Here is a 21326-nt window from a genome sequence, read left to right as displayed (position 1 = left end):
GACTGCAAAATCTCAGAAGACTATCGTTTGAAATCTTCTTCTAAAGCATTGAAAACACTGACAATGTACAGTATAGGGGGCACTAGGATTTGAACCTGGGACCTCTTAATCTGCAGTCAAATGCTCTACCACTGAGCTATACCCCCTATGTGACATCCAATTCATAATGAAATGACCCGAAGGTGTAGAGATAATACCTGACTACAAAGTTTTCAGAAGACTTGAAATCTTCTTCTAAAGCACTGAAAACACTGACTATGTCAATGTACAGTATAGGGGGCACTAGGATTTGAACCTGGGACCTCTTGATCTGCAGTCAAATGCTCTACCACTGAGCTATACCCCCTATGTGGATTCCAACCTACACTGAAACGAGGAGAAGGTGTAGAGATGATATCACCCAATTCATGGTGTCTGTCGTAAAAAAGTTTCTCACGGTTTTAAATGTTTTGGAAAAAAGTTGTGGAAAATATTTTTTCAAAAAAGAAAAATTCTAGAAAAAGCTTTTAAAGGTTTTTAAAAAGTTATAAAAAAAAGTTTCGAAAGGTTTTAAAAATATTTTCAAACGAAAGTTTTTAGTTGAGAAGTCGTGGAGATATTATGCGAGACTACAAACTCTTCATAAGACTGTAATTTGAAGTATCGATATGTGGACTATACGTATCGCAGCAGTAGTGGAGTTTGGTGGCTTTTTTCATTTCCAAGCTCTATGTCCACATTCATTTAAAAGGAAGAATCATCTCCACATTTACAGTCTACCAAAAGCATCAGTGTCTGATCTGAAGCCTTTTATCTTCCTACATGTTTTTCTTATGAAATAAAACGTCTTCTGATTAAAGAATTTTCTTTCCTCTTCCCAAAAGCAACACATCAATAAAGCCACACTTTAAACCCTTACATTTTGGATATCAAACCTTTCAGAACCTCAGTAATTCCCCACATACAATTGTAATTGCTTCTGAAACACTTTGACCTGATAAAATTGTTGCTAGGAGATAGACTCCCCATGCCAGATTCCTAGTAAATATTCAACCTAACTGCACTGCAAATCCCCTGTCAGCAGCTCTCTGCCTGTTGACAGCTAATTGAAATGCACATATCCGGTCAAAAAAAAAAAGGGAAAAGTTTTGCTGTTTAATCCATCTGAACATCTGTTTGGGATCTGTTCTTTTTTTGCTCATTTGATTATTTAGTCTTCCCAGATCTGAGTTTCTGTAAGGGTAAACTGCTTTAAAAGAACACGCTTGCCAACATGGGTTGGCAACCTTATGCAGCATTCATAAATCACTCACCATGGGGAAATCAAACTTTGCTGTTATCCTTTACTGTATCATACAAAGTTTTCTTTAAACAATAAAAAAAGAGTGAGGAAAATAATAGTGGAAGGAAATGTAAGCGCAGCAGTATAAACCAGTTGCAACAATGGGCTTTCATATTCAGAGTCTTTACACATCTGTCATTGCTTGTCAAACCTTCTCTTAGTACCGCATCCTTGAGGCACAGAGTGTCATAATGCCCTGTAATTTCTCCTGTCCGTATCTAATCTTATCTAATGAAAGTGTCATTTGACACTGCTTGGTGGAAGAGACAGGCTATAATTGCTTGGATATATTTGCAATCCCCAGAGACCCATCCATCAGATAATCTTATTGTTCATAAAAAGAGATGTGCAGTTAGCTGTGTTGTATTTTTTCCTAGATGTGAAGTCTACTGTTGTTTGGTTTGTGTCACTGTTTTTGCAAGAAGGCCATAGAGAAAAACTGCTTCATTGCAAACCCAAGTTGGAAAACCCTCACGAAGAATTCAGTTTCTGAGTTCAAAAGGTAAATCAGTCCACTGTTATTGCTCTAACCATTAGCAAGGACTGAAAACTGCTCTTTATCAATACAGTATGGTCCCACTATAGCCATGTCCTGCTCTGGAACTTCAGAATTTATGTTCCACGGGGAGAACCTTGGCTAACAGACGCTTCACATGTGTCTCCACACCACTCTCCTGTTTTTGTGTTTAAAGGCATTCTGAACTGATTTTGGGGATATCGTAAAGCAAATGATAAATTTGTACCCCTGTCAAGTTGCGTTGCAGGCTGAAGATTTCCTCCAGGAATCATGCAAGAATGTCATATTTCAACTGATTGCTACTCCCCCCAAGTTGATGGCAAAATACATTACATCATTAAGGTATTACAGGAAATAACTTAGCCTTTGTTGCTGCTATTGTCTTGACGTCTAACAGCCCGTTTGATGTAATAAAGATCTATGTGGAGAGACAGACATTGAACATGTGTCTCCTATATTGGGCTTGAGCTCTACTCACAAGTATTCATATTTACTTTCTCCTCTCTGTTAGCCAACATCTGTCATATCCAAAGGGAGTCAGAAGGCTGAGCTGTTAGGAAATTGGGCTACGAAACAGAAGGTTGCAGGTTTGATTCCTGGCTGTGCAAAAAAAAATGACGTGTCCTTCTGCAAGGCACTTCACCCTATTTGCCACGGGGGGAATGTCCCTGTACTTACTTTAAGTCGCTCTGGATAAGAGTGTCTGCTAAATGTAAATGTGAGGGAGTTGGAAGTTCTTTAGAACGTCTTGTAAATCTACAGGCAGGGGAAGCTCCTGAATAAAGCGTGATGCTTAATTTCATATTTTTTTCTTCTGTTTCTTTCTTTTCTGCCTTTTATGACCTCCTTCTGTATGCATACAGTAAATACTATATATACTTACGTATACGTTTTCATGCATAGTTGCATTTTAAAAGCATTCTTCATAATCATCACTTCCTCACATTCTCCCTTTTACCATCACCTGATATAAACCTCCTTCTTGAAAACATTCATGATCACATATCCAACTCTAATCCTGTAAATTAATGAGTGATCCATTTTAATACCCTTAGATGTGCAAATAGCACCACACCCTAAACGGTACTGATACATAGCTGTTGTAAGCAGCATTTTGGCCTTGCTGTCGGACTGCATGGCGTGAGAAATGTGGATTGGAGGTTCAAAAGAAGGAGGGAGGGAGGGCTACTGCCACCCCCTCTTCCCCACAGGCAGGGTAATCCCCCGGCCAGGGGCAATAAAACTCAGATTTCTACTGTACCTGCCAGCCGACGTTCTTACTATATCTGAAACATTGAGAGCATGAAATTGTCGAGGAGCCATATCAAAGCCTCTGGCCCTTCATTATGACATCAGAGCCCTCTGAAGTCAACAGGCATGAAGGCACACTGGAGCGGCGTGTGGGTTCACAGCCTTGAAGGGGATCCTTCCCCATTATGGGGAGAAGAAGTGGGGGCAAGGGTAGGGTGTGAAGGGGTGCTGGGGGGGGGCCGGGGTAAGAGGGCAGAATGTGGAGGTGGAGGGGTAGTAGGGAATGGGGCAGGGTGTGGCGGGGTGATGGAGGGGGCAGGGGTAGGAGAGGGGGTATGGTGGGAGAGAGGAAGGCAGGGGTAGGGTGCGGATGGAGGGTGGATGGGTGGGGTAGGGGGAGGAGGGAGAGAGGTGGACAGGGGTAGGGTAGGATGTAGAGTGGGAGAGAGGAAGGCGTGGGTAGGGTAGTGTAGGTCAGGGTGTGGAGATGGAGGAGGGGGGCAGGGAGAGAAAAGGTGGATATCTATCACAACAGGCACAACACCCCCTCAAATGACCATTAGCCAACTTGCCAACCATTATTATGACACACTAAAAATATGAAGATTGCAACATGGGTATAAACACAGCATAAAACTGAATATGAAAGAATGAAAACCTTTATTGCCCTGTGGGGAATTTGTTCTGCACCAAGAGCTTAAAAACAGAGATACATTCAACACTGCAGACAGGACAGTAAAGTGGACATAAAGCAATTATTAAAAAGCACAGCGAGACAATAAATTCAAAAAACAAATAATACGAAGATACAACTGAAGGCATCGCAGGAATAACTTAAGAATGTCAGCAGGTCCAGTACAATGTAAAGGGCAGAGTGACAGAAAGGATGAAAAAATTATCTGATTTCATTGAGCAGCTGAATACTTCTTCGGACAAAGGATGTGATGCCATTTCTTTGTCCTCATCCGTGGCATCATGTACCTGCGTCCCGAAGGTAAAAGTTACATCAAACTGGACATAACATTAATATATTTATGAGCATGCTAAACATAAGGTCAGTGTACACTAAGTGCCAATAAGATTGCTTCAGACAGATCAAACACACTGTGTTGTGGTCTGGGATGTGTTGACAGGAGAAAGCTTCATGAGTAAGGCCCTGATTTAGGTCTTAACCAATGAGATGGCTCATTTGAAATGCACAGAACCCCTTTCATGAGCTATTGGTTCAAGACGCATTAATCACACACTGTCAATAATAAATTGTTTTTCTATTTTAAAGTCAAGCTCCTCCAGAGTAATATTAGTACTACTAACAGTAGGTTAAATGTTGGGTATTTATCAAATGTACAACTCCAATATACGCCAAACAAGAAACCAACCAACTATTTAAACATGTTTGGTTATATAATCACTTTTCTTTAGGAATCTGTGTAAATATGGTCTTGAGTTTAATACAGTTATTTGGTTCAGTATGCAGTACACAATGGCACATATGTTTCTTGACAAATACAGAAATGTATAAGTGCACTGCATCAAAGCAGAACAAACTGTTTCTGCAGTTGGTTAAATTGAGTGAAAACATATGTTAGTAATCTACTTCCACAACTGTTTAAAAGGAAATATTGAGACATTTAAAACCAGGATCAAATCCAGAGAGGAATTCACTTTAATTGCTCTCCTTGGTAGTAGATACACATCTGAACATTTGACCTTACTCAACGCCAGCCCTGCTTTCACTACACACTCACACCACTTTTCAACTTGCTATTGATCAGTGAGACTAATGAAACACAATAATTATGAATGATAACGATGACTAAGCACGCCTTCCAGAGAGTATAGGACTGAGCCAAATTCCGGATGTTTCTGTGGTCTCTGCACAACACATATACCACATCAGAAAACTAAAATGAGATTCCCGATAATGGATGGTTGCTGCAGGGACGGGAATGTTGACACAACGCTGCTCTGCCTTCCCAAATCTCCATGTAACTACCCCAGCTGCCCTGTCAGTCACCTGAGAAAACTTTTGCTTTTTAATCAAACAATCCAAAAACAAGGCTCCTCCGTCGTAACCTGACAAATTGATTTGGATTCCCTTCTGACAAGTTTCTCCTCCAACATTCCCTTCAGTACTCCCAGGCCCAAATCACGTAGATGCAAATAAGCAGCCAGGAAATAAAGGCAATAACCAGAGGTTAAATAAAGCCCCATGTAAAAGAAAACAAATATACTTGAAAACAACTAGACTTTTTAGGGTAAACAAAAAATTACCTAAGAATAAAGCAAGAGATATAGAAGCAAGGTAGCACATCAGCTTTTTAAACTGTAATCTACACAGTCAGGCAGCCAGCGCACGCTAGAAGAGAGTCATTTGGGAGACATTTTGCTGTCACTAAGATATGGACTCTTTATCAAATTGTGTCGGACAAACACATCTCACATTCCATTTTTCGTGCTTCCCAGACTCCCTTGGGGACAGGTCTTGATGTCCTATCTGCCTGCCTGAATGATGATATCTAAATCTCAGCACAGCTGCTCTGCCAAAAACAATGAGAGAGTCACAGAGAGGGGATCAGGAGGGTTACAGACATGCTCGGACACTCTCGGGACTTCCTCCAAGCCCATTCAGGAAGACCATGTGGCATGCTGGTATAGCTGTGATCTCCAGGAAGTCTCGTGTGCATGTTCTTCTGGGATCTGGGATACTTTATGATCATGCTTGGTTTTACGTTGTTGCGTTTGTGAGCTTGTGATAAAACATTTTTAATTTAAGTCACATCATCACACTCTGGGGATCTTAATTTGAGTTTACGTCAGGGAATGTGTCTGGGTCAATGAATAAGCACTTACATAATGATCCATGAGTTCTTGCATCAGTTCTGAAACTATCACCTGTACACTAACATTATCCAAAGTAACATACAAATAGGGGTATTGCCAAATGTACATATAGGGGTAGTGGCATAAGTATTAGTCCAATTAACTTCCGGTCCCCTAAAACAAGGTGATGTCCAAGTCATAGTGTAAAAGATGACTGACTTGTAGAGATGAGAAGCCAAATTCCCCTGAAAGGCTAATTAACATGGGTGAGGAGAGAGCAGAGCTTATCTTTACCCCCTGCAGAGCGACACTCGTTCATGTGTCAGTTGCTCGTAGTCAAAGGCAGGAAGTTCCTCCTATTTCTTTTTTGTTGACCCCCCCCCCCTCTCTCTTCACAGGCACACACACACGCACACACACACACACACACACACACACACACACACACACACACACACACACACACACACACACACACAGTAAACATGCCACAAGCAGACTCACTTTCTTCTTTTCTCCTGTTCTTTGCTTGTTTGATTATTTTATTTGACTTTTCACTGCAACTCACTTTCAGGAGCAAGACTTTCTTTTCCCATCGATAATATTCAAAAGTACATTTTGTTGTTTATAAAGGAAATCTCTGTCAGGTGGTTGTGTAATAATGGTGACCGACCGTTGTTTCCCAACTTAATCAATAACTCCTTTCATAATACCTTTCATGAAGGAAAACAGAAAACAAACTCAATTCTTTTTTCTTTCAAAATGACTAACTAAAGCACCAAGAAACCCACCCATTATATTAAGGTTTGTGAAGCCTCACCTAACGGTGGATAACCCTGACCTTAAAGATTTGAATGTGCATATTCTTCAAACTGAACACAGACAATAATAAATCACTATACTTACTAAATCATCCAGGCTTGGTTGCCAGTCTCAAAATGCCTCCCATTCACACAACACCCATGCACACTCTCTGTTCATTTTTAATGGGAAATATGAGATACTTTTGAGTCCAGAGCTTAGACTGTCACATCACATGACGCGCTGCAACTAATGCAGCCGACAAATGGGCATATCACGGATCCCAGTTTCATGGACAATCCTTCCATGGAAACAGGTGGCAGCCGCTGCATAGCCAGATGTCCTGCTACAGCCGTGCTAAAATGTGTCTGTCGCAGTACAACAGAGAACAATGCGTGACGAAGACCGAAGGTGGTCCGCCTTGTGTTTAATCCCCAGGAGAAGACGGTTGGGGGGTGCTCTGGTTGTGGGTATTGGCAGCGAGGGCGGAGAAAATACATCAGTACCCCTCCTGCGAAAATCATTCCCGCGTCCACTTTGAGGAAATGGACGCTTTTCAACACGAGGGCAGCCATCCCAAATATTCCAGAGCAACATTCACGCGCTGCCAGGAAATTCTCAAAGTCCCGCATTTGCTTTGTTCGAAATTCTCAGCTTGTTAATGCCACTGTCCGAAACCTGCTACGGACATGTGCTGGTGCTGTATAAATAGACAAGAGGCATTACCGGGCCCACGGTAGTAAGGTTATGGACCCACGCCAACCTCCGGTAAAAGCTGTCACCAGATGGCACGAGATCAAGCCACAGACAACCACACAGTTGAGCTAAATTAGCACTAACACCTTTGTCCCATGTAATATTGCTAACTTTAGAGTAATCTTTGTAGCCCTGAGCAGAACAGTTGTCATGTTGTTGGATACGTTCTCACAAGCAGTCCGGGAATTAAAACTCAACGTGAGCAAACGCCTTTGATGTGAAAGGGAAATTATTTCACAAACAACAACGAACCACCAAAAGTAGTTGTTCTGTGATGACAGTCAAATTGATTACCGAAGACCACGTTAGCAGGGTTCGGTGTGAAGTGCCCCTGATGTTTTGGTAAGCTCGTAAGGAGTTCCTGAAATTCATGTAATTGTTTGTGATAGATCAAAAGGGCGTGTGTTTAATAGCTCACACACTGGCATGCGTCACTAGAACAAATCATTCTCTCTCTACTGGCCACGTCTATTTGTAAAGACATGCTTGTATTCTTTCAGGTGCACAGGTGCAACACAGAAATATTGTCCTTGTGATGAAACAGATGCTAACATGGTGCATAGACAACGTATCATGAATGCATCGGCAGGACACAGGAATAAACCATTGTCAGCTCCATCCATGTCCGTCACCAAAGTCCATCTCAGATTTTGGGAACACTTGATAAGTACATAAGCTTTGTTTTATTCATTAAACTTCCTCTCCCCCCTGTTTTGTACATTGCTTTGAATGAAAACTTCTGCTAAGTGACAACGTGATATTGTTATTAACCTCACTGAATGTCTCCTGCAGACCATATATTTGGAGGGTTTGTGCTTGTCTTCTCAGATGGTTTAGCTTGGTTAAGGGGCATTGTTGCTGATCCCATCTATATTTGAATCCCCTTGTGACAGTGCTTGTAAAAAGGGCTTTACGAATAAAATAAGATTAGGTTTTTAATTGAATGTCCTGCTATTTTGAATCAGAGATATCACTATGAGTTGTCATGCAGTAGGAGATACCAATATGTGATACCGTTCTATAGGAGAGATATTAGTATGTGATACCATGCTGTATGAGAGACATGACGGGGCAATTCTATGGGAAAAATATCAGTATGTGATACCATGCTATCGGAGCGATGTGATCGCTAGCTCCCGGATGGATCCTGTTTCCCAGGAACGTTCCAGCACTCTCTCTGTGGGGTTCCTACTGCCACAGTTGCCCAATCAGTCAGCAAGGATTGTTTTTACTGTTTGATACCATGGCAACCCAAGTTGGAAACAAACACACGCACAACATTAAGTGAAATGCCCTCTGCAATGTTGCATTGTTGCCAATGCAACATTTTAATGTAATGGTATATAATCACATAATCAATGCAACCTAACTAACAAAACATGCACATTTCTGAAGAAAAAAAAAGAGCGAAAATGTGTGACTGGGAGGCATTGTACTGAATTCCAGTCAGGCAAATATCAAAACCCATAATGCAGTAAGAACTGAAATCACCAGGAGGATCAAGTCTCCATGAAACCCTTTTTCTGTCAGCAGGGGTCAGGACTCAGTGTGGTGTTTCTCATGGTGAACCCCCAGTCTCTCCATCCACTGGCGAGTGGAGAGGTGCTCCCTTCATTTGTTGCATGGCATTTTATTCATCTAGCAGATGCTTTGAATCCAAAGTGACATACAAATAGTGCTTGTAGTAAGTGCAGCAGAAAAATGAAGCATGAGAAGTGTGTTGTTTTAATAGTGTTAACACGAAAGAGTCAGGTGGCTAGACGGTGAGGGAATCAGGCTGGTAATCTGAATGTTGCCAGTTCGATTTCTGGTCAAGTCAAATGACGTTGTGTCCTTGGGTAAGTCACTTCACCCTACTTGCCTCGGGGAATGGCCCTGTACTTCAGTGTAAGTCGCTCTGGATAAGAGCATCTGCTAAATAACTAAATGTAATGTAAATGTGAGCATTGGTATAGCCGGTTGAAGCTGGAATAGAGAGAGGTGTGACTTCTCAGAGTCTGGAAAGAGGCTCGGGGAAGTGCAAGGAAAGGTACTATGTTTATAACTGCTTGGTGACAGGAACCTAATCTATCAGAGGTGACAATTTCCACCCTCCGTCACCCTCCTCCGGGCTGAGGAGAGACGACCCTGTGCCTTGATCTCACACTTACAGACCTCGTCAGAGAAGGGAAGTCGAAAGACGAGGAATTCCAAACAATCGGCACAACTGTCAAAACATTCCATCATGGTTTTACAAGGTGTAACAATGACGAAACAGAATGCTTCCCCCCCCCCCCCTCCGGGCTTGGGTATTTAGCGGAAACCGGGACATTACCATATGCATTAGCTGTGAGCAACACCTCAAGACAAATCTCATGGAGTGTTGTGTGGCCTTGTAAACATTAACTACACGGTTGAGATGCATTCTTTAAGCACTATGGCGTGTGGGGAAACAGATACAGTGGTAATGCCTTTGAATAAATATATTTATATACTGTATATTGGTTGGAGCGATTAACACTTGAGAGTCACTGGCCTCTGTATGTGATACAGTGAGGAAGGCCTAGCACAATGTCTGAGTTTCCACGATGGAACATCGTTAACAAAACTACGTGGCCGAAAAGTAAAACGCTGACATAAATTAGAGGACCCTACACAGATGCTATACAGTTTCCGACCTCAAGGTGTCAACCATAAATAAATGGGCTGTCCCCTTTCTCACTCACGTGTCTCTGAGTACAGCTGTTTCTGCCTCTTCCATAAGTGAGATATACTCAAAAGACAGCCAGTGTGCTGTCTTAAACCCGTGAAAATGTACTGCAGGGAGTGAATTCCTCACCGTCAGAGGAGCTGTCAGTGTGAGAGAATACTCCAGTCATTCCCACCTTCAGATGTAGCTCACACAGAAATTCCCTGTTTTGAGGAGCCACACTTTCCCACAGGAAGAAGGCTCCTGCATCTAATAAGCAGACAACACTGTGGTCTCACTGACCACAGCTATGGAGGCTGATAACATTATTAAAAAGCTTATCATAGAAGAAAATAGATAAAATAGTACAATAGCATAGTCATGAATTAGTATTATACAGAATATAATGTTTTGGGACTTATTTTGTATTTATAATGTATGCTTCATGTTTTGGCTACCCGCATGGGGCTATCTCGTTGTTATGATCAGTGACCTATGCACTTTTGTAAAGCTCTCTGTTGGAAGTCGCTTTGGATAAAACGTCTGCTAAATGCATAAATGTAACGTACAATATGGTATGTTACAATAGTACAATAGCATAGTCATGTATTAGTATTATACAGAATATAATGTACATTTATGTTTACTATAACATAAGCCTATAATTAATGCATATTCTATCATATAGTTTTTGTTTTATTTAATATATACTGTAATTAATGGATAATGTATGTATATGAACAAGTATGACACTTAAGGTTTTATCACATACATATTTGTTGTATTTGTGGTTATAATATATGCAATTTTTTCAGGGCAAAAATCCAATAGACTCCTTTGCCATTACCATGACTATTTGATGATCAGATTGCAAAAAAAAATAAAACATACCACCACATTCACAAAAAACCTCAGCAACATAGTTTGATTTAGAAAGGGTGTTATTCACAAAAAAGCTGTCACCAACACACATTTACATTACATTTACATGTATTCATTTAGCAGACGCTTTTATCCAAAGCGACTTCCAAGAGAGAGCTTTACAAAGTGCATAGGTCACTGATAATAACAACAAGATAGCCCCAAAGCATTGCGGGTAGCCAAAACAATAAGCACAACCAAAACAGGGTTTTTCCCTGTGGGAAGAAGAGGCTGCAGATATGAAACATTACTAAAGCTGTCTAATAAGGCCACGCATCAAGAGGATTCTACGAAGTAACAGATCCACTGCTTGGACACCCCTCCCCCCCACACAATAAGGCAACAAGCCTGGAGTAGATTTCATATTCGTGGCAGGACATACTGCCAGCCTATTTTTACTGTCCTGATCTCAGGGAGGGCTGGACACCATCCAGAAGGGCTAAAGTAATATCCAGTGCTAAGGCTGCCTATTGCTCTCTTCCCTGCTGGGAATACGCATTTAGAATTCCCCAAACCTTCCCAACCTGGTCTGCAGAATGCACAACCATGCACAAGTCAGCTTCATGCTAACCTATTATTACTGTTACTGCCTAACCCCCCACTACAACCTACAGGTATCCTGAACCATACAGCACCAGAGCTCTTTTCATTGGAGCCCCCCCCCTCCTCTCTTTAGCTACCCTGGATACCTGCTTGGGAGGGGTGAGCGTCTCCACTCCAGACTGAAACAGAAGAAGAAGAAGGAGGAGGAGAAGAAGAAGAGCATTGCGAATCAAAACGACGGAAAAGAAAGTGGAGCGCTTCGACACGTCTCCAGAAGTATCCTGTGGATTTACGACAGCGGGTTCGCTATTTTATCCCTCTCCCATGGAGATAAGGGCGGTTTTCTGTAAAGCTGCAGGGGGTTTGGGGGTAGTTAAAGGACACACTCAGCTGCTAGATTAACTCATCAACGCTGCATTGCCGGGTGTCAACAGAAATGTTTCACACACAAGACCGACAAGGAATGAATACCATTTGGAGGTCACAAGTGGCGGCCCCCTCGGTCCTCCAGGCCTTTTAAATGTTAGTGTCTGCCTTTCAAGAGCAAGGATGTAACCTCTAAACCTTTGAGAGGGAAAAGAGATACGTGTTCGACACCAGCACTTCATGTCTCTATTTCAACTGCTCATTATGGCCAGGAGTTATCAAGTTCATGTTAGATTTAGTGCGCTTCAGGTTTCATTTTATTGCGTATTCCAGAGTTGTATTGCCAGTATCTATTCTTAATTGATGCATTCCATGCACATTTTCGAGTACGATGACATTTCTTTTTTTTCTGGGTTGACATAAAGGCTCTAAACATTCTGTGTCGAAGTGAAACAATCCGTAAACCGTCCTCTGCAAGGATATGCAAGTGATGCACACTAATTATGCAACGAAAAAACACCTGGCGTCTTTAAAACGCAGCCGCATCAATCTCGGCTTTCTGTTTCACGTTTAGTCATTTAGCAGACGCTTTTATCCAGAGCGACTTACAGCAAGTACAGGGACATTCTTCCCGAGGCAAGTAGAGTGAAGTGCCTTGCCCAAGGACACAACGTCATTTTGCACAGCCAAGAATCGAACCGGCAACCTTATAACCTAATAGCCCAATTCCCTAACCGCTCAGCCACCTGTCTCCCTTGTTGTTTCAGCATGACGACGCCTGGTTTCCATCCCTTCTTTAGGTTACACTTAAGGAACACCTTTAAAAACAACTGACATCGAGAGAGGAAGAGTTAAATATGTAGCATCGCTGCTAATGCTGGGACACACCAACCTTCCAGGTCACCAGAAACAAATCAAATATTATTTGTTCAGCCTTTTTTACAAGCAGTGTCACAGAGGGCTTCACATACGCCCATAGAACTGAACCTAAACCAACTTAACCCCTCAAGGAATACAAGGGAAAACTCCCAGGAAAGCTCTTAGAGAAACAATGGAAGAAATCTTGTGAGGAGAAATTCAGCGAGGGGTCTTCTCCTCCAGGAATGGTCAGTGACCCCTCCTCCTGAAAACAGTGGGTCTCCCACACGGGAGCCTGTTTGTGTGCTGGCCGTTCATGGGAACAGACAGTGCATGGCTGCATCTAAATCAGTCTCTCAGCATAAGCTGCGTGTACAATCTTCAATACACTGTTGCTCATCGAACTTCCTGAGAAAACGAACATCTTCAAGCTCTGTTGCGATGACCTGACCTCATTGTCACATTAACATTTAGTCTGCGCTCTATACCCAGAGCGACTTACAGTAAGTACAGGGACATTCCCCCGAGGGAAGTAGGGTGAAGTGCCTTGCCCAAGGACACAACGTCATTTGGCTCGGCCTGGAATCAAACTGGCGACCTTCAGATTACGAGCCCGATCCCCTAACCGCTCAGCTAAAAGACCCCCGTCACATTACATTTCAGTCATTTAACAGATGCTTTTATCCAAAGCTACATACAAATAGTGAAGAAAGACAGTCCAGCAATGTGTTTAGAAGTGCACACAAAGGTCTGTGACAGCACTTTCACAGAGATATGTGTTCCACATCCTGGGGGTTAGTGTATCTGGTGAAAGAAACACTCTGCCTGCTCTTTGGGTTCAAGACTGGACCCACGCCAACCCCCTTCTGCCCTCCTCAAGTACCACGGATGGCAAGGCCTTTGCACTTGGCTGGCAGTAAAGCTTTCATAACTGCTCAGGGTGGGTCAATGTTTTCTCACTAAAGCTGCATTATGTTGGGCTGCTGATTCCTCCTTGTTGACCGTGTTTGCTTTAGATTTGAAGCAGATCAAACGCGTTGCTCCACTAAGCTGTGACTCTGTGTGCGGTGCTGCCAGCCTGACAGCTTGAGTACATGTAAGTGGCCATTCAGCAAATCACATTCGACATCCAGATATTTCCCCAGGAGAGATCGCCACGTGATCGCACTGCTCTTCTCCCTCACTGATGTTCAGAGATTCTCTCGCTACTTCACGGTCAACGTTTGTCGGACGCTAAAAGCGTTTTTGGAGCACATGGGGCCAAGGCGGAGGTAACGGGTGGGGAACACATGCCGGGGCATTTCTACCATTCCAGTCCGCCGACACGGCCCGTGCGAGTGGGCCCTGACAGTGTTTTTAGTGTTGGGTTCCGGGTGGCGTTTGGTGTTGGGGCGTGGGGGGTTAAGGGGCGAATGGCAGCGCTGGGCCTGTCAGCCACCCCTCCCCCCCCCCCCCCCCCCATCCCGATAGGTCCCGGGGGCTGGCGCCAGGCTAGCCCTGAGCAGCCGTGGCAGAAAATAGCCCCTTCCACAGTTGCTGTGGAGGGGAGAGTGACAGGGAGAGCATCTCACACAGGGGGATCCGGTTTCAACGGCTGTCATCAGAGACCAGTCATTACTTCTGGGCTAATTATCTGGGGCCCGCATGTAAACAAACAGGCTGCCACAGCAAGGACTACTTTGTGTTCACAGCTCCAGGTCCCAGAAAAGGTCCTCTTTAGCCTTTGGCGTTAGCATGATTCGAGGATACCGAGGTGCTCACGGGCTTGTGTTTGATGGTTGGAGAGGACAGAGGGTAGCTAAAGCTGTGTTTCCAACGCAGGAACGTCGCCCAGGAACTTTCCCTTGTATCTCACTGTGTTTCCACTGTTGGAACCAGGCTCTGTAGGAATGAAAATGCCCCTGCTCGAGGGATGGTACTTAAAAAGAAATACAGAAACTATGGGGGTGGGGCTAGGTGTTGTTTATATATATATATATATATATATATCTTGACAGCACTTAAGATCTGTCAAAAGTCATCATGTTTAAGTTGTCAGTAGTGGTGATGTACTCCACGCAGTATAATTTAACGATTTAGCTTCACTATCATAGAGGGTGGCTTGATTTCATCGAGTGCAGATTTATAAGGATCCATAAAAAATCTTCCCTGGACCATGTCACTAATAACCCTCTCTCTTTCCCTCGTCCAAGCAACACTCTCCTGTCTTCAGACCTGTTGCGTTTACTATAACTGTATACTATGAGGGCACAATACCTGCATAGTACGACCACAACTATACTATATACTGTGTATGTGGGGGTCAGATGGCTGAGTGGTTAGGGAAGCGGTCTATTAATCAAGAGGTTGCTGGTTCGATTCCGACCGTGCAAAAATGTTGTTGTGTCTTTGGGCAAGGCACTTCACCCTACTTCCCTCGGGGGAATGTCCATGTACTTACTGTAAGTCGCTCTGGATAAGAGCGTCTGCTAAATGACTAAATGTAACTGTATATTCATATTACAACCATTGCTGGGGCGGTGAACTATTTTGTATGTGGGAAGGACTTACTTAAAATATAAACTATGGAGTTTAAAAAACTTATTTTTACCCATATTGTTTTCAGCGCTGCATGTTGTCAGGTAGGTGTTATTGAATAAAGAATGCCGTAATAGAGATGCAGAGAGATGCTAACCACTGCATGGATACTGTCAATTACCCTGTCTGGGGTAGATGGGCTGTCACCGCTAACTGTACGTTATTAATTGCCCTCGTGCCCACTGCTCTGTACACTGAGATGTTAAGAATGACCAAGTCCTGCCGCTGAAATATTTATGTATGCCTTGTAAACCAAATTAAGCCATCCCCAGGACGAAGCTAAGCAGCTCATCTGCTGGGCTGGGCCTTGTTGCAAGGGCAGGAGTCACCAACAGATCTGACTGGATTACACTGCCAAGCAGGAGACTGACGTTTCTAATAGAAGAGGAGTGCTCAGCTGAATACTGATTTAGCCATGCCATAAGCCAAGTAACTTTGATGACTGACAGAAATGCGATAGGTAATTAATGTTTGAGAACAACCATCCTCATCTCCCACAATCCCTATTACGGGTTTGCGCATTCCCCCATTAGCTAATTGAGTTATCCACGGTGCTTTGGTTTCAAACTTGAGAAGTGTCGCAGATCAGTCTGTTTGTTTAACTTTATCTTGGAGCGAGAAGCTTAGTCCGATATAATTATACCTCACGGGACAACGACCCCACTCAACCTCGCTTTTCTAACGCAGAGTGGCTTGAGTCCTGCAACTGTACAGTCTCCGATCCAGCTCCTATGTTCATTGCTCATCTGTCCGACCCAAACTTTAGTTCAACAGTTAATTGAATCCTACAGACTGTGTGTGCCTTTCTAATATTGAGTGAGTGTTTCCCCGAAGTCCCTTTGAAAGAAGGTCAATTAAAATTCCTGGGTTTTGCCACATGTCATCTGTAATGTGGAGGCAGTCAATATTGATGAGTGTCTTGTGGTCGCAATCAAACCGGGGTCAGATTTCACTAGTTTGGCAGACAAACTGATGATGGACAGAGTCAGGAGATGCAAGCTATCGGACTTAATACACCTCATGACCTCTGTACATTTTGTTCAAAGGTCAACTGAGCAGCAAATACCCACAGCGCAAACCCACAAAGAGAGAAAACTAAGTTTGTCATTCTCAAAATGACATAAAACGAAAATAAGAAAAAAATGTCTGAATAAAAACAGTTGATGAGAATGCCGCACAATTTGTTTTAAGTCTGAACATGATTTGATAGACCTTGCTCAGTGCAGGCTCCTCTCTCTTCCTTCATCCAAGACGTTCTCAACCGGTGTCAAGGCCTTATAAATCATCTGATATCAAAGAGCACATGTAACGCTTTCTACATTTCAACATATGTGGAATCAGACCGCGTCTGTCGTCGGTGTGTGCTACTCTCAGGGATAGCGCTTCTAAGAGCGTGTTCCCAGTCTAATGCAGAACATATGCCATTGATTTGGGAAGTTTATACCTGCGGTCCCGTGATACCCCCAAACGAGGTGAGACAGACGTTGGCCTAACTGTGAAAGATTAGCAAAACTAAAATCAACAACACGGATAACTACCGCGCCGAGCTGAAATGCCATCTCTAAAATGCCAGACATCCCTAAGAGGTAATTTAAAACGGGTTAGTGTGCTTGCAAGTTGAAGCTTAGCATGTAATCATATCGGTAGTGTTCAGTAATAAATTAAGAGTGGCTATAGTGACCACTGAGTTTTTTGAAGGTTGAGTTTAAATAGGCTATCTTACAGTTACATTTAGACTTTCACAACATCAAATACCCTGACCTCAAATCTAGATACTTCTTATGCATTTCAAAGAACATTAGCATACAGTTTATGAAAACTCTCCCTATGTTGTTGGTCTTATGGCACTATTGCGAAAGGAAATAAGTGAATCACAGTCGACACAAAACTACACTTAACCATCCCCTGCTCCTCTATACTGTTGTTTACATTAAACAAGCAGAGATTTGGATCGTTTGAATTAAACAAGACTTTTAACTGTGTCTGCCAGTGCCAAAAGGAGCTTATCCATCTTGCCATTTAAAAGTGTCTCACTGTCATCCGAGGTTTTAGGTTCCATAAGCAACTGATCCCGTCGCTGCCCGGACCATATATCTCAGTTTGAAAGCAGACTGTTACAACCCCTGCTGTTTTGTGTTTAAGGCTGACCCTCCATCTTAGTTTTAACCTACATTTTAAATGACCGTCATAACTTCCCAAAATGGCTTGTAAGTCCACTGCTCTTTAGCAATTCATGAATCTCCATTTGCTGTGTAAGACCTGGGGGTTTCAGATTCCACAAAATGCCACCATCAATGTTTTGATCTCGGTCATCGTCCTATTGTCCCATCTTAGTTTCTAAATTCAGAATGGTTTCCATGCAGTTCCAAGCACAATCCCTGTCAAGATCTAAATATAAACACGAGAGGATCTACTCTGAAGAGAAACTCGCTGTATCCCATGGTCACACACCCAGGTTAAGTGTTGACTTTTATGGAGGGTTGGTGAATTTGAAGAATGATTATGGGACCATTTGTCATCACTCATTACCGCTTAGTTTCCATACGGGATCATCTCACCTTTGACCTCTTTGAAAATGAACCATCCTGGTATGCAATATAGTCATATCCTTGTATGTTAAACGTAGTCTACGATCATACATTCGTGAAAGGAATTTTACATTAATTGCCACACTGGTGATTGATGATTTATGACACGGTTGTCTGTGCAATGTTGTGAATGCAGGCAATACCTGCTGAGACAGGGAGATCGTCTCCACCATTAGCAAATACTCACCACATTCCCTGGCCATCAAATGCTAGTTACAAAGCACTGCTATTCTGGGAAAGCTAGGCTCCATAGCTTCGAATGAAAGCTGTCTTAACATTCCCTGCTGTGAATGTTGTGTTCAAGCTGGCTGTGCATCAAGTCATAACCCAGGCAGTTTAATGGTATCACAAGTCTCTTGTCTATTTTTTGTGAAAACTCAATCATTGCATTTCACTTAACATTTTAATCATTTACCACGTGCTTTTATACAAAAACTACAGTTTGAAAAAAACATAGTTTGAAAACAAAACTCTGTGTCGATGTTCTTTGTCACCATATATGTTGAGGTTTTGTATTTACATTTAGTAGACACTCTTATCCAGAGCGACTTACAGTAAGTACAGGGACATTCCCCTGAGGCAAATAGGGTGAAGTGCCATGCCCAAGGACACAACGTCATTTTGGCACGGCCGGAAATCGAACAGGCAACCTTCTGATTAATAGCCCGATTCCCTAACCGCTCAGCTATCTGACTTGTATGTCAAGACAGATGTTCTGTAACCCTTCTGAGGTTTCCAGGAGCACCTTCACGTGTTATGTTAGGAGCACCATATCAAATGGGCTTGAACAAACCAACACGCACATCTCTGTGAGGGGATCCCGGCCGTGTGTGTTTGGGTGGAGAACGACCACGTGGCTCCATCTCATATCAGGAGGGGGAAAAATCGGTGTTTGGAAGCGATCGGCGAGGTCCCACAGCTGTCGCGAAGGCTTGAATTACCTTGATGCTGCTTTTCCCAACGCCAGGTTAGATTTCGCTTGTCATCTTTTCCAGTCATATTTTATCCACAAATGCACGCAAAAGATTTATTTCCAATCAACCTTCATGGCTTTCTCAATGATATTTGCTTGTATATCAGCTAAACTTTTAGTTTGGAGTTTAAGTAGTTGATGTTTTTTTTTTTTTTAAGGATGAGGTATTGATTTCACATTAGAAGCATTAGTAATGGGCCTGGCGTGGTTTATGACCCAGTGTTACAGCTTTATGCTTGAACAGGTCACTTAAAAGGACTTGTGTGTGTGTGTGGGTGCGTGTGTGTGTGTGTGGGTGCGTGTGTGCTGGGGGAGGGGGTGAACCATAAAGGTAAGAGTCAGAGGTCTCTCCGGGGTGCAAAAAGACTGAGAATCATGCTACTACTGCTACTTTGAAAATAATTATATAAACTACATTTAATCTAGTATAAAACAACATTTACCTATTGACATTTAAACCAACAATTTACATTTTAGATAAAAACATTTCAGATTATTTGCATTCTGAAAAAAATAATTCTAACACCAACACCAGAAATGTATACATTTTTAAATATCAAATATATAACATTAAATTAGCTAATCCATTAAACCTAGACACAACAGCTTTTCAAAGATCAAGACCGGAAGAAATCTAGTAAAGCGAACATGTAACAACATCTACTCCCAACATCTACTCCCAACAGCTACTCCCAACAGCTACTCCCTTAGATGGTTTAAGGATCGTGATTAGGTAATTATCTTATTATTTACAACCGGCATTGTTGTGCCACTGAAGCCAATGAGTAAAGTATTATGTTGTTGCTCTATATTCTGAGGCAGTACAGTAAACCGGCCAGTATCTCAGCAGCATGGTGGGAATTCCAGAGCTTAATGTAAACGATAAGTAATCTGCAACTTTCGGGATTTTAAATTACAGAGGATTAATGGTTCAAGTTCCAAGACGACACCGTAGGAGAGTTCAGTCTCCAGCTTACAGTATTAAATGTCTCCATTTACAATTTTTCCTTAACACTGAATGACCCATTCTTACAGTGCCCGGAAACCGTCAGCGCAAAAATATGTGGACATAGAATAGAAAAGAGTAAAAGGAAGGGAGAAGGAGCGAAAGAAAAAAGCAAGACGGAACAAAAGGAGGAAGAAAAAGACAACAACAACAAACAAAAAAACGACGGTTTACTGTAACAAAAGAGAGCTGAGATAGTCTGTCTCTAAACAGATTCCACCCCGGCCGATGCCCTCCACCTCTATCAAGGTTACGTGTCATTTCATTACAGTTCATCCCTCTGTTCATTGATCCCTGTCCTCCCTCTCCTCTGTCTAGTAACTAAATTAAGCGTTTGATGGCATGACCCGCTGTGATCTCCCTGCCCTAGAGAGACAGCCATGCTTACCTGGGCAGAAAGTGCTGAAATGGGCCATCCTTATCAAATACATCACATCCATCACAACACTGTGGAGAGGGACAGTGCGATCGGTTTCACTTCAGACTAAAGACTCATTGTAATTTTCAGACTCTATTACACAATCTGACACACAAACACACACACACACACACACCAAAACACACACAGACACACTCTAACACAAACAATCTAGTATATAAACACAAACAGGGACATATTTAGCACATTGACCTTTGGCTGAGAAATAACTTTGTAAAATCAATCAATATATGCTTTAATATACTAATGTTCTGTTCCTGATGTCTCTGATTGGCTGCTGGAACACATCTGACACATTTCCCTGTGTCCTCCTGCCTTGGTGCTGACAGAGAGGACGGGTGGGAGGAAAGACCCAACAGGCTAAGACCTCAGCAGCACCAAATTGCCAGATTGATTAACTTCCCTGTCAGCCTGCGACCAGTGACAATAAACTCCAGCCCCTCGGGGCACAGGCTGAGAGATGACACGTCCGTGATACCGGGGAAATACACACACGCACACACACATACATACACTCACACATACATACACCTACACACACACACACACACACACACACACACACACACAAATGGGTGAAAATATACACAGATATAAACCTGTGTTTACTCACACACACACACACGCACCTGTACTCTCATGCACACATATACATACATGCACGCACAAATGCGTACACACACATATTTACAGTACTAATATATAACAAATAAAGGTGTACTCACACACACACACACACACACACGTGTACACACACTCACTCACTCAATAAAGCACCCTTCTCAGGGACCTCCCGAGGTGGGGGGTGAACGACCCCCCCCCCCCCCACAGTATTCCCAGGGGCCGTCTGGTAGCACAGCCCACAACTCAGCCTCATGTAAATGATCCCCTCCGTAATTGAAAGGAGAAACGCTCGGC

General features: G+C 42.8%; 2 non-coding genes across 2 annotated transcripts; both read right to left on the bottom strand.

The window, feature by feature from the left end:
• Nucleotides 1-74: 74 nt before the first annotated feature.
• trnac-gca (transfer RNA cysteine (anticodon GCA)) lies at nt 75-146 on the bottom strand. Its single transcript has one exon. It is a non-coding gene; the product is annotated as a tRNA-Cys (tRNA).
• A 128-nt stretch (nt 147-274) lies between these two features.
• trnac-gca (transfer RNA cysteine (anticodon GCA)) lies at nt 275-346 on the bottom strand. Its single transcript has one exon. It is a non-coding gene; the product is annotated as a tRNA-Cys (tRNA).
• Nucleotides 347-21326: the final 20980 nt, after the last annotated feature.

This window comes from Hypomesus nipponensis, chromosome 1, assembly GCF_054491055.1.
Source record: "Hypomesus nipponensis isolate SF chromosome 1, ASM5449105v1, whole genome shotgun sequence".
Taxonomy (NCBI): Eukaryota; Metazoa; Chordata; class Actinopteri; order Osmeriformes; family Osmeridae; genus Hypomesus; species Hypomesus nipponensis.
This window is presented reverse-complemented; position numbering and strand designations above follow the sequence as displayed.